Source organism: Neofelis nebulosa, chromosome 9 (genome assembly GCF_028018385.1).
Source record: "Neofelis nebulosa isolate mNeoNeb1 chromosome 9, mNeoNeb1.pri, whole genome shotgun sequence".
NCBI classification, from domain to species: domain Eukaryota; kingdom Metazoa; phylum Chordata; class Mammalia; order Carnivora; family Felidae; genus Neofelis; species Neofelis nebulosa.
The window spans coordinates 94,918,980-94,933,895 of record NC_080790.1 but is presented as its reverse complement, the minus strand read 5'-3'; positions in this window follow the sequence as shown (position 1 = coordinate 94,933,895).

The window sequence follows — 14,916 nt, the reverse complement described above, 5'->3', positions numbered from 1 at the left end:
GTCTCTGTGCTGGCAGTGGCCAGCTTGGGATTCTTTCTCCCTCTCTCTCTGCCCTTCTCCCACTCACACTGTCTCTGTATCTCTCAAAAATAATAAATAAATAAAACTATATATCTATATCCATATCTGTCTATATCTATCTATATGACACCATATCAGTGATACCTAGTGTAGAGTCTACAGTTTTTAGAGCCAGGGTGCAGGAGAGCAGGGTGCATGAACATTGGCTATTATCTTAAATTATTAAATTTGCTCTTATAAAGTGCATAGGCTCTGTCCACCCCAAATAATAAAGGCTAATATTATGCTTTTACTAGGCGCCATGTATGTTTCAAAATAGTTTATGGATATTTTCTAATTCATTCCTTACAGACTTTGGGGGAGATACTATTTCTATCCCCATTGGTAGATGAAGAAATTAAGGAACAGAGAGGTAACATGACTTGTCTGAGGTTATTCAATTAATATTGGCAGGTCTAGTACTTGACTCCATACACTTTGGCCTCAGAGTCTATACTTAATCCCTGCAAAACCAAGAGATTCTGATAAGCACCTCAGTGGTTTCATCTACTCCTCTCCCTCACTCCAAGTGGAGGGTCTCTGCCCTTCAGGTCTTACCTGTTTCTGATACTGATATGATGTTACATTTGGAAAGTCCCTAACTTTGGGATTGGTTCCAAGGCAATGCAGAACTATCATCTTTACATGACATTTGCAATATTACTGCAGATATATCAAGTAGCCATTGCTGTGTAACAAACCAAATGGCTTAAAACAATGGCTCCAAAACATAATGGCTTAAAATAACAATGCTATATTATTTCTCCTGTTTCTGTGGGTTGGCTGGATGGTTCCTCAGCTGATTCCCCCTGGACTTACTTATGCAGCTTTATTTGGCTAAAAGTTGGCTAGGCTGAATAGTCCAAGGTGGCCTCACTCATATGGCTGGCAGTTGGTGCTGACTGTTGGCCCTCCTTGGGTCTGCTTCAAATGGCCTCTTCTCATCCAGTCAGCTAGACCATCTTCTTTACCTGGAAGTCCCAGGGCAGCAGTCCAAGAAGGCCAGAATAGAAGCTGCAGGATCTCTTCAGGTATAGTCTTAAAAGTTGGATAATGTCATTTCCACAGACTTCTGTTGGTCAAAGCAAGTCACAAGGCCAACCCAGACTCCAGAGATAATAAAATAGTTTCCACTTCCTTATGGGAGGACATCAAAGTCACATTGCAAAGGGCCATGAATACTCAGGTGGGAGAAATATATCGTCAAGTTTCTCAGGGTTATCAATTTTTAAAAAATCACAGTAAAATATGTTTTTACAATATTTACAATGTTTTCTTTAATGGCTTGGAAGTCATTTCAGCATTCCTACTTCCAGTTCCTCATTAAGACATTGATAATAGTTTCAAACAAACATTAGATATGGAATCAGGAGACACTTCTGGATTGTTATCAAATCCAACATGGATGAGAAAAGTGAATAAATTTTTTTAAACTTCTGTCCAGCTGTCTGAATCTTGGAGGGGACGTGGGAAGTAGGAAAAGGTATGATGTTTTATTTCGATATCTATGTGTAAATAGTTAACTGGGAAACTGAGAAAGTCCTAAATGTCCCCATGATTTTGGCTTCAATCTTGTAGACAGTTCAATTCTTGGACTTTGCTCTGGATCTGGAGGCTGCTGTGGAGGAACAGCAGAAACACACAGTGCTATGAACATGTCATTTTAACTTTGTTTCCAACAGGGTCAAAAAGCAGAGGGCAATTCACATGCAAAAACCTGTAAATGCCAGCTTTGAAACACTGTTGGGTGAAGGCAAGGCTTAAGTAGGTTACCTGGAATGCTGGTAGTGCACACGGAGCCTGAACACTTGTGTTTTTGAGGTTCATCTGCTGGATCCTTAATGTTCTATGCAAGAATTTAAATTTCCTTTTTTTATTTTTTATTGCGGCTTGGCATTCAGCTAAGAACTAGGAAAACAACCTGCTCTTTATACAGAGAAGGAGAGAAAAAAAATCCTTGTCTTTAGCAGAAAACACACCAGCTTCCCCTTCCTCAGCCCTGAAACCTTGACATGCAAGTCTAGGACTGTTCAGGACCTCCTGGTCTTTCACAAGCAAGAGGCCCATTTTAGGGTGTGTGAAATCCGATACCACCAGTTGGAAATCTCCATGGTCCTCCCAAATCCAGAGTTTCACTTGTGTTTGTGGAAGGTAGGCCCTGTGATCATGGTTCCAGAACAACATGGAAGTCAAGAGGGAGGTTCTGGATTCAGATATGAATTTTAACCCCTGTTCACTGCTGATGGGCCAAGTTAAATGGGGAATTTATTCTGTTTCTCCTCAAGCCTCAAGTTCCTCATCTGTGAAATGGGTCTGTACAGTGCCTGCTGAGTGGGGTGGTCAACAAACCTTCCTGTTAATGCCCTCAGCCCAGGGCCTGGAGGATGATCATTATTGGCAGTTATTGGTGAATTTTGGAATTGTCTTTGGGATCTTCAAAGATCCCTCATTTCAGGTTTTCACTTCAGATATTACCCACAAATTGCTTGTAGAAACTTGCAACCTGATAATCACCTCACTTTCCCCCCATGGTACCATTGCATTCAACTAATTCGGTCAAAAAGAATTCAGTCACATCCTTTTTAGAAACTCACCAAGCAAAAACCTCATGAAACATTTTTTGACTGGCTTAACTGGTCTACCTGTTTAAAGGAATTGACCTGGAAGGATTGGTCTGTCTATGTTCTGGGCAGGTAGCTCCGTGGACTTTAGACTTGTACAGTCACAGAGGATCCTGTGCTTAGAAGAAGCTTGGCTTAATGCTCTGTTGTTGCCCTCTTGAAATTTTTATAATTTTTGAGAAAGGAACTCCACATTTTCTTTTTGCATTGGACCCTAAAATTATGTAGCTGGTTCCGATCCCATGTTAAAAGGCAGTGAAGGCTGAGAGGGTCCTGGAGAAACCTGACTGAGACATTCACCTGTCCTGTGGAAATGACTTTGACTCCAGAGTCTACAAGACAGAGGGCACAGAATTTCCTGGATGTCATAGTGGTTAGCTTTTATTTTCTTCCTTGACAAAACAATAAATTTTTAAAATACCAACACAACAAGAACACCACAACAGAACTTTCCCAATTTATATAGACAATTCCATACTCTTTGAGGCAGTTTCTAAATAATCTTTTCCTTCAGCAAATATTTCTATAACAGTAGGGTAAGGAAGGACTTTGGGTATGTGGTATTAAAAACACAAATCACAAAGAAGAAGTTGGAGAGATCTGACTACATACAAGTGAAAATGTCAGCATATTTAAAAATATAATAAGGCCACTTGGGTGGCTCAGTAATTTAAGCGTCTGACTCTTGGTCTCAGCTCAGGTCCTGATCTCAGGGTCATGAGTTCAAGCCCCATACTGGGCTCCTTCTTGGGCGTGAAGCTTATTTGAAAAAAAAAAAAAGTATTATAAATCTAGTTCGAAGACCAAGGATACATTTGGGAAGATACCTATCAGTAGAGGAAAGATGATCACTGTTGTAGGAAATGGACAACTGGAAAAAAATCATTTATATATCAGTAACGAAGCTTAAGAGCAAATGCCCAGGAAGCAGTGAAACAAAGCCACACTTTCATAGTAATCAAAGAAAGGCCAAATAAAACCTGTTACTATTTTTTTTCTCTCTTCACTGAATATACAAAGATTTTTTTTTAAAACATTGGAGGGACTTGGAGCAGCAGGCCTGTGGTCGGCAGAGGAAGGAGAATTTGGTGTTGTTTCTAGAGCCCAGTGGGACAATGTGGCAGGGTGGGGATCCTCAGCAAGTGGACTTCTGTGGAAACCAGTGTGAGGAAGGCTGTGGGATCTGCAGGAGTGGCTGGGGGGCCAGCAGGGCTCTGATGCCTGGGAGATAGTTCAGAATGAGTTACCCCCGCCCCAAGGCAGTCCCTTCCTGGGGCAAGAGCGGGGGACCTCACATCCCTGAAGTGGATCACTGCTGGGAAAGGGTGCTGGCAGCTCTCTGCAGCTAAAGCACCCCCTAAAGGTGACATGGTCTGTGCACTGGTGACACTCACAGCATCTACGTGGAGGTTCCTGCATTCCAGCACATTCTACACATCAGATGTGGTGAGCAGAGCCTCTACAAGGTGGAGGACATTTGGGTGTAGATGTGACTCCCTGGTGTCTTCCTGAGGTTCCCAAGGGCAAGTCTGGGCTTCAGCAGTTGTGGCGACTCAAGGAGTGCCAGCTTGGGGCACCCAAACCTTTCTGTCCATGCCCTGGGGAGAGCTGTGTCTCCCTTCACCAGGCACCTTAGGACCAATCCCTGTTGTGGATTTCCCTGGTGGATCTCTTTCCCCTTTGCCAGGCCTACCCACAATGGTTAATCTCTACATCAAAGTGTGAAAATGCTGCCCAAAGTGGTAGCTTGGTTTTTTATTTTTCTTTAAATCTTTGTTTATTTGTATTTTGTGATTTTTTATAGTAAAAGTCATGTTCATTTAATAAGACAAAATATACTTTTTAGTTTTTACTAAAAGTGATGTAAGAACAATGAAGAAAAATGTCCAAACAGAATCACTTAAGTATATGACATTTAAAAATGTGGGGCTATGGCATTAGGGTCGAAGAAAGTTAAGAACAAAAAAGAAATTAGGGGCGCCTGGGTGGCTCAGTTGGTTGAGCATCCGACTCTTGATTTTGGTTCAGGTCATGATCCCAGGGTCCTGGAATAGAGCCCTGAGTTGGCTCTGTGCTGAGTGTGGAGCCTGCTTGGGGTTCTCTCTCTCTTCTTTCCTTCTTCTCTGCTCATGCTCTGTTTCAAATAAATAAATAAATAAATAAATAAATAAATAAATAAATCTTAAGCATAATATAATAAAACAGTAAAAGAATAAAGTAGGGAGAATATTTAAAAAGTAAGAAAAGAAAAAAGGTTTATACAGAGGCATGGTGAGCAAAATGTAGAAAAAATAACTATTAATGAATACAGTTTTTCTTCTGTGAAACAGGACATTATCTTAAAAGGCCAGAGTTCACTGAGAAAACATTCAGAATGAGAGAGGAAATGAATTCCCCAAATTTCATATATCAGTAGTAATAAGATTTTAATCACTACTGGAGTTTGAATTATTAAAAGGGAATTACTGATTTTTAAAAGAAAAGTATTTTAGAATTTTTTAAGAATATTCCAGGCAAAATGTTCTAGTCTTCCACTCTTCAAACATTTTTACCATCAGTAGAAACTTAGGACAATAGCATTTTATTAGTACAGGAGCAGAAGCAATGGAATGGAAAATATAATTTAAAGTAGAAAATAAACTGACTAACTTAATTTTATTAAGACAGAGGGAAAAAAGCCACCACCAGCAGGAATGAAATTTAGTGGTGTTGAAAAATGTGCCAGCCATATAAACCATTGGTTTTTAAATATTGTCAGTTGGAGAAGTGTTTTATTTTGCACAGGGAATCTTTGTACAGAAATCCCATGTGTATAGCAGGTGATGAGGTAACGATGGATACCATGGCTGGTTGTGGGGACCCTAGCCATTATACAATCCCCATTCTTTCCTTGTCTCCTTCCAACATGCCCCCTTTTAGGCCCAAAGCATAGATATTAGTACTTAGCAACAGATCTGAGCGCCCTTGAGACCCTCTACCTGGCATGCCTCTCGAACAGTACCTTTCAGTGATACACTTAAACTTTCTCCACAGGGCCAGAAAGATGACCTTCAAATCATGAAAAGTCTGATTTATGTCACGGAAAACAAGCCTAAAACATACCAGTGTTGCCCTTCTCCTTAAAGATTTAAATTTCCAAGAAAGATGATCAAATTAACTTACTGAAATGTGTGTGTTATAGGTTCAATTGCGTCACCCAAAAAGCTTCTTTGAAATCTGAACCCCTGGTATCTGTGAATGTGGTCTTATTTGGATGTGGAGTCTTTAAAGAAGTGATTGAGTTAAGATGGTGTCATTAGAGTGGACTCTAATCCAGTGTGACTGGTGTCCTTGTGAGAAGAGGAAAACACCAAGTGAAGACAGAGACACACAGGGACTACAGAGACAGGGAGGACAGAGACAGAGCTGCAGTGATGCAGCCACCAGCCAAGGAATTGAATGCCACTCTCAGAAACTAGAGCGAGGCAGAGAAGGGTTCTATCCAGACTCTCAGAGGAAACTGTCCTGCTGATATCTTGATTTTGGATTTCTAGACTCCAGATCTATGAGAGATTTAATTTGTGGTGTTTTGTGCCACTCAGTTTGTGGTCATTTCTTACCACAGACAGCTACAGGGAACGAACACTCAAGATTTAAGTAATCTCTCCGTCCAACATGGGGCTTGAACTCATGATCCTGAGATCAAGGAACATGTGCTCTACCAAGTGAGCCAACCAAGTGCCCTAGAATTTATATTTTAATAATAATTTTCAAAAAGAAGGGAAAACATTTATTCTTAGCATCTTAAGGTGAGGTTCTCAAAGACAAATACTATGCCTTATTTATCTTTCTATTCATGTGGCTTGTAGCACTGTGCCTGGTACACATTGGCACTCAAAAATTGCTGGATGAATAAATAATGAGTGAACTTAATGGAATATTATGGAGTCGAATCCTGGTTGAACCAGAGTTTCAACTTTGATCTGCGTAATGACAAAATCATCATCTTGAAAGGAGAAATTTTGGGGGCACTTGGGTGGCTCAGTCAGTTAAGCATCCAACTTCGGCTCAGGTCATAATCTCATGGCTTTTGAGTTTGAGCCCCGCATCAGGCTCTGTGCTGGCAGCTCAGAGCCAGGAGCCTGTTCTATCTCTCTCTCTCCTCTCTCTCTCTCTCTCAAAAAATGAATAAACATTAAAACATTTAAAAAAAGAAAGAGGAAATTTCTGTCAGTTGTTCTATTTTGAGGCTTACGTGACAGTAAGTATGTTTTCAGAGGAGAAACAAGAAAAAATGTCATAGAAAGTTCCTCTTTAATACTGGGACTTTGTTTAATAGAAGTTATATCTATGTGGCACCAACAACATTTTAATAGGGATTTACACTATTTAAATTTTGCTTTTAACCAGAATTTGAGCGCAAGCTATGGCATCAGTTGAGGTACCCCAGATTCCACCCCCTGTTTTAAGGGACTATCCTGCAGGTTAATCTGATTCCCAGATGGTACAAGTTCATGCATATTTGCCTTTGGTTTTAATTTATCCCTTCACTCATTCCTATTCATTTAAAAATGTATGAATGAAAAAAACAAACAAACAAAAAGATAAAAAATGCATGAATGAGTAAATGGAACAGCTTTTGTTTCCTCAGGTACTTTGATGAGTATTAGCGGCTTTCACATATGTTAATTATGTATTTTTTTCCAATTGCCTTCTTTTTTGTTTTCCTTTTTTCTGTTAATTTTTAAAGTTTGAAATAATTCTAAGCTTAGAAAAAGTTGCAAAAATGATACAAGAAATTTCTATAAACTCTTCAAGATTCCTCAGATTTATGTCCAAATACATCAGCGTGTATTTCCTAAAGTAAGGGCATTTTCCTCTGAAACCACACCATAATTAGTAAAATTAGGAAATTAACATTATTCTATTATCTAACTGATGGACTTCATTCAAATTTTGCCAATTATTCCCTTTATCTGGCCTAGGAGCCAATCAGGCATTGTATCCTGTGTTTGGTTGTGTATTTGTTTGTGTTCCTTTAAGCTAGAACAATTCTTTGGTCTTTGTCTTTTATAACCTTGAGTCTTTTGAGTACGGTTTGGTTATTTTGTAGAAATACTCCAAATTGGGGTTTTCTGATTTTTTAGTGGGTTCTTTCTCTTTTTCTTTCTTTCTTTCTTTCTTTCTTTCTTTCTTTCTTTCTTTCTTTCTTCTTTTTTTGAGAGAGAAAGAGTGTGAGTGAACGAGGGGCAGAGACAGAGGGAGAAGGAAAGAATCCCACAAGGGGCAGAGAGACAGAGAGGGAGAGAATCCCATGCAAACTCTGCACTGTCAGCGAGGAACTGAAAGTGGGGCTCGTGCTCACTCCACGCGGGGCTCTATCTCACCTGAGGCAGGACTCGAACTCAAGAACCGTGAGATCATGACCTGAGTCGAAGTTGGATGCTTACCCAACTAAGCCACCCAGGCACCCCAAGGGTTTTTCTGATTTTTTAGAAGTGTCCCAATTTGGGTTTTTCTGATTTCTGACTTCATTGTCATGATGAGATTCAGGTTATGGATTTTGGGCAAGAATGTCCTAAACGTGATGCGGTGTCCATTTCAATTTATTATATCACGAGGCAGATGCTGTCCAATTGTCTCATTATTGCTATATGTTGTTATGGGCTGAATTGCGTCCTTCCACATCATACGTTAAAGTCATAACTCCCAGTGTCTCAGAATGTGACTGTATTTGGAGATAGGATCTTTACAGAGGTAATTAAATTAAAATGAGGTCATTGGGGTGGTCCCTATTCATTATGACCTGGTATCTTTATAAGAAGAGAAATTTGAACACAGACACTCACAGGCGGAAGATGATGTGAGCATACAGGGAGACAACCACCATCTACAAGCTCAGGAGAGGCCTGGAAGAACAGATTCTTCCTTCATGGCCCTCACAACAAATGAACCCTGTTGACACCTTGATCTTGGACTCCAGAACTGTGAGAAAATTCATTTCTGGTGTTTAAGTCACTCAGTCTGTGGCACTTTGTTATGGTGGCCCTTTCAGACTAACTCACAAGTTAACTTTGATCACTCGGTAAGGTGGTATCTATCAATTTTATCCACTGCGAAATTACTTTTTTTCCCTTTGCAATTAATAATATCTTGGGAGGATGTGGCTCTGTTGGTTAAGTGTCTGATTTTTGGTTTCAACTCAGGTTATGATCCCATAATTTCATGCGCTCAAGTCCTGCATCGGGCTCTGTGCTGCCAGCACAGAGCCTGCTTGGGATTCTCTCTCTCCATCTCTCTCTACCCCTTCCCCACTTGCACTATCTCTGTCTCTCTCAAACTAAATAAATAAACTTAAAAAAATTAAAAAAATTAAATAGTCAAACTTGGTGAATAAATCAGATCTTTGGCTTTATATAAAAAAATATCTTGTGAGGAGACACCTGGAGATGACAAATATCCTATTCCTCATCATGGTGTCACTGCACTCAGTTTAGCATCCACTCATGACTCTTGCCTGAAATAGTGATTACTGTGGTGGCTGCCAATTGTATGTTAACTGTTTTGTCAGACTAAAACATCAACAGGAAAGTATACAAATCAGCAATTAGGGCTCGATGAATTTTCACACAGTGAATACATTCCTGTGGTTTCTCACTGGCTCAAGAAATAGAACATTATCAGCACCCAGAAACCTTATTTCTCTTCTCAAACTACCTCCCACGTCTCCTCAGTGGTAAGCTCAGTCATGATTTCCAAAACCAAATGAAAACTTTGCTGGATATTAATGGAATAGTTTATTGTGGATTGTTTTGTGTTTGGCTTCTCTCAGTCAATATTTGTTTTTATTACTCTATAATAGTCCATTGTATGAATATATCACTATTTATTAATTACAACGTTTTTTTTAAAAACTGAGCTGAAATCAAGAGTCGGATGCTTAACCTGAAGCATATCAAAGTTTTTCAAATGCTCCTTCTGCATCTGTAATAGAGTCATATGATTTTCTCTTTATCCTAACAATGTGGGGAATTACATTTATTAATTTTTGAATGTTAACATTGCATTTTAGAAATAAACTCAAGCTGGTAAGGACATAGTATTCTCTATGTATGACTTGATTTGTTTTTCTAGTATTTTGTTAAGCATTTTACACCAACATTTACAACTGACATTGGCCCTCAAATTTCCTTTTTTTCAATGGGTTTTTCAGATTTTGGTATCAAGGTTATGCTGGCTTCATAAAAAGATTTAGGAAGAATTTCTCTTTTCCAGCATGCTAGCAGTTTGTGTAAGACTGGTATTCTCTCTTTATTCAGCATTTGGTAGATTTCATCAGTGAAGCCAGTTGGGTCTGTACTTTCCTCAAGGGAGTTTTGTTCTTACATATTCAATTTATTTAATGTTGTCTTTATGAAATGTTATGGAACTATTCATATTTTCATCTTCCTGTATTATATTGGTAGATTGTTTTAAAATGTTCATAATATTTTTTTAATTTTCTAAAATCTTCAGTGATGTTCTTTTTTTCATTCCTGATATTGGTCATTTGTGTCTTCTACTCCTTTCTTCCTTTCTAGAGCCAACTTTTGGGTTTCTAGATTTTTGTATTGTACACTAGTTTTCTGTATCTATCACTTTTATTATTCCTGTCTGTGTCCTTTCTTTGGGTTTAATTTACTCTTTTCCCCTAACTTCTGTAGTTGATCATTAATTTTACTTTACTCTTTTTCTCAAATATCCACTTAAGGCCATAAATTTTCCTCTCTGTGTGTCTTTACTGTATCTCACCACCTTTTTTTTTAAGGTTTTATTTTTAAGAGGGTTCTGGCTTGTTCAATAGGTTAAGCTCCCAACTCTTGATTTTGACTGAGGTCATGACCTCATGGTTTGTGAGTTCAAGCCCTGAGTTGGATTCCAAGCTGACAATGTAGAGCCTGCTTGGTATTCTCTCTCTTCCTCCTTCTGTGTCCTCCTTAGGTTGTGCATGCACTTGCACACACTCCCTCTCTCCCAAAATAAATAAATAAGCTTTAAAAAAAGATTTTATTTTTAAATAATCTCTACACCCACGCTGGGGCTCAAACTCACAACCCTGAGATGAAGAGCTGTGTTCTCAGTCAGCCAGGTGTCCCTGTATCTCACGATTTTTGATACATTTTTTGACTACCACTTCGTTCTACATAATTTCTAATTTACATTGTGATTTCTGCTTTGGTCTCTGGAGATTTTAAGAGTGTATTATTTAATTTGCAAATTTGGAGATTTTGTTAGTTATCTTTTTTTTATACTGACTTCTCAATTCCACTGTGATCAGAAAGCACATAATCTTTGGTTTAAAACCTCTGACATTCATTAAGACTTGTTTTATGACCTCACACTTTTACTTTGACACTTACTATTCTAATTTCCACACGGGCTCAGAAAGCATGAATATTTTGTAATATTCCATATACGTTCAATAAGTCAAGTTTGCTAATTGTCTTATTTAAGCCTGTATATCTTTACCAATATTTTTTCCCCATTTGCCCTATCTAACAGCACTATGATAGGCTAGATGTGGTTTCCTTTATTATGTTTTTCTGCTTATATCACTTTTGGAAAGTTTTTGTCTATTGTTCCTTTTTTTTTACAGTTTATTTTTATTTATTTTGAAAGAGAGATAGAGAGCAAGAGGGAGAGAAGCAGAGAGAGAGAGAGAGGGAGACAGAATCCCAAGCAGGCTCTGTGCTGTCAGTTCAGAGCCCGATGTGGTGCTCTATCTTATTAACCATGAGAGCATGACCTGAACTGAAATCAAGAGTCAGACACTTAACCAAATGGTCACCCAGGCACCCTGGCCATTATTTCTATAAGAAATGCTTCTGCTACAATCTCTCCTCCCCCTACCTCTGAGATTTATTAAAAGGCATGTTGTACTTCCCTGTACGCCATACTTCTCTTATGTTCTTTCCATGTTTTCCATCTTTCTTCTCTTTGCGCCCCAGTTTAATTAAATTCTACTGATCTTTTTTCCAGTTCATCAGTTCTTTCCTACTTTTGAACCCATTTCTTTTCAGTTCATTTATTTTTCAGTATGGAATCTGCATTTAATTCTTTCTTAAATGATTTTAATTATGTGCTGTATTCTCCCTCGTCTGTTTTCTTAGAGCATGTTCATCACAATTATTATTATTTTTAACATGAAATTTATTGTCCAATTGGTTTCCATGAAATTTATTGTCCAACTGATGTCCAGTGCTCATCCCAACAGGTGCCCTCCTCAAAACCCATCACCCACCCTCCCCACCCTCCCACCCCCTATCAACCCTCAGTTTGTTCTCAGTTTTTAAGAGTCTCTTATGCTTTGGCTCTCTCCCTCTCTAACCTCTTTTTTTTTTCTTCCCCTCCCCCATGGTCTTCTAAGTTTTTCAGGATCCACATAAGAGTGAAAACATATGGTATTTGTCTTTCTCTGTATGACTTACTTCACTTAGCATAACACTTTCCAGTTCCATCCACGTTGCCATATTTCATTCTTTCTCATTGCCACGTAGTATTCCATTATGTATGTAAACCACAATTTCTTTATCCATTCTTCAGTTGATGGACATTTAGGCTTTTTCCATAATTTGGCTCTTGTTGAAAGTGCTGCTATAAACATTGGGGTAAAAGTGCCCCTATGCATGCAAAAATTCTCAATAAGATACTAGCAAATCGAATTCAACGGCATATAAAAAGAATTATTCACCATGATCAAGTGGGATTCATTCCTGGGATGCAGGGCTGGTTCAACATTCGCAAATCGATCGTGATACATCACATTAACAAAAAAAAGAGAAGAACCATATGATCCTGTCAATCGATGCAGAAAAGGCCTTTGACAAAATCCAACACCCTTTCTTAATAAAAACCCTTGAGAAAGTCGGGATAGAAGGAACATACTTAAAGATCATAAAAGCCATTTATGAAAAGCCCACAGCTAACATCATCCTCAATGGGGAAAAACTGAGAGCTTTTTCCCTGAGATCAGGAACACGACAGGGATGCCCACTCTCACCGCTGTTGTTTAATATAGTGCTGGAAGTTCTAGCATCAGCAATCAGACAACAAAAGGAAATCAAAGGCATCAAAATTGGCAAAGATGAAGTCAAGCTTTCGCTTTTTGCAGATGACATGATATTATACATGGAAAATCCGATAGACTCCACCAAAAGTCTGCTAGAACTGATACATGAATTCAGCAAAGTTGCAGGATACAAAATCAATGTACAGAAATCAGTTGCATTCTTATACACTAACAATGAAGCAACAGAAAGACAAATAAAGAAACTGATCCCATTCACAATTGCACCAAGAAGCATAAAATACCTAGGAATAAATCTAACCAAAGATGTAAAAGATCTGTATGCTGAAAACTATAGAAAGCTTATGCAGGTAATTGAAGAAGATATAAAGAAATGGAAAGACATTCCCTGCTCATGGATTGGAAGAATAAATATTGTCAAAATGTCAATACTACCCAAAGCTATCTACACATTCAATGCAATCCCAATCAAAATTGCACCAGCATTCTTCTTGAAACTAGAACAAGCAATCCTAAAATTCATATGGAACCACAAAAGGCCCCGAATAGCCAAAGTAATTTTGAAGAAGAAGACCAAAGCAGGAGGCATCACAATCCCAGACTTTAGCCTCTACTACAAAGCTGTCATCATCAAGACAGCATGGTATTGGCATAAAAACAGACACATAGACCAATGGAATCGAATAGAAACCCCAGAACTAGACCCACAAACGTATGGCCAACTCATTTTTGACAAAGCAGGAAAGAACATCCAATGGAAAAAAGACAGTCTCTTTAACAAATGGTGCTGGGAGAACTGGACAGCAACATGCAGAAGGTTGAAACTAGACCACTTTCTCACACCATTCACAAAAATAAACTCAAAATGGATAAAGGACCTGAATGTGAGACAGGAAACCATCAAAACCTTAGAGGAGAAAGCAGGAAAAGACCTCTCTGACCTCAGCCGTAGCAATCTCTTACTCGGCACATCCCCAAAGGCAAGGGAATTAAAAGCAAAAGTGAATTACTGGGACCTTATGAAGATAAAAAGCTTCTGCACAGCAAAGGAAACAACCAACAAAACTAAAAGGCAACCAACGGAATGGGAAAAGATATTTGCAAATGACACATCGGACAAAGGGCTAGTATCCAAAATCCATAAAGAGCTCATCAAACTCCACACCCGAAAAACAAATAACCCAGTGAAGAAATGGGCAGAAAACATGCATAGACACTTCTCTAAAGAAGACATCCGGATGGCCAACAGGCACATGAAAAGATGTTCAACGTCGCTCCTTATCAGGGAAATACAAATCAAAACCACACTCAGATACCACCTCACGCCAGTCAGAGTGCCAAAATGAAGAAATCAGGAGACTATAGATGCTGGAGAGGATGTGGAGAAACAGGAACCCTCTTGCACTGTTGGTGGGAATGCAAATTGGTGCAGCCGCTCTGGAAAGCATTGTGGAGGTTCCTCAGAAAATTAAAAATAGACCTACCCTATGACCCAGCAATAGCACTGCTAGGAATTTATCCAAGGGATACAGGAGTACTGATGCATAGGGGCACTTGTACCCCAATGTTTATAGCAGCACTCTCAACAGTAGCCAAATTATGGAAAGAGCCTAAATGTCCATCAACTGATGAATGGATAAAGAAATTGTGGTTTATATACACAATGGAATACTACGTGGCAATGAGAAAAAATGAAATATGGCCTTTTGTAGCAACGTGGATGGAACTGGAGAGTGTGATGCTAAGTGAAATAAGCCATACAGAGAAAGACAGATACCATATGGTTTCACTCTTATGTGGATCCTGAGAAACGTAACAGAAACCCATGGGGGAGGGGAAGGAAAAAAAAAAGAGGTTAGAGTGGGAGAGAGCCAAAGCATAAGAGACTGTTAAAAAATTGAGAACAAACTGAGGGCTGATGGGGGGTGGGAGGGAGGGCAGGGTGGGTGATGGGTATTGAGGAGGGCACCTTTTGGGATGAGCACTGGGTGTTGTATGGAAACCAATTTGACAGTAAATTTCATATATTAAAAAAAAAAAAGTGCCCCTATGCATCAGCACTCCTGTATCCCTTGGGTAAATTCCTAGCAGTGCTATTGCTGGGTCATAGGGTAGATCTATTTTTAATTTTTTGAGGAACCTCCACACTGTTTTCCAGAGTGGCTGCACCAGTTTGCATTTCCACCAACA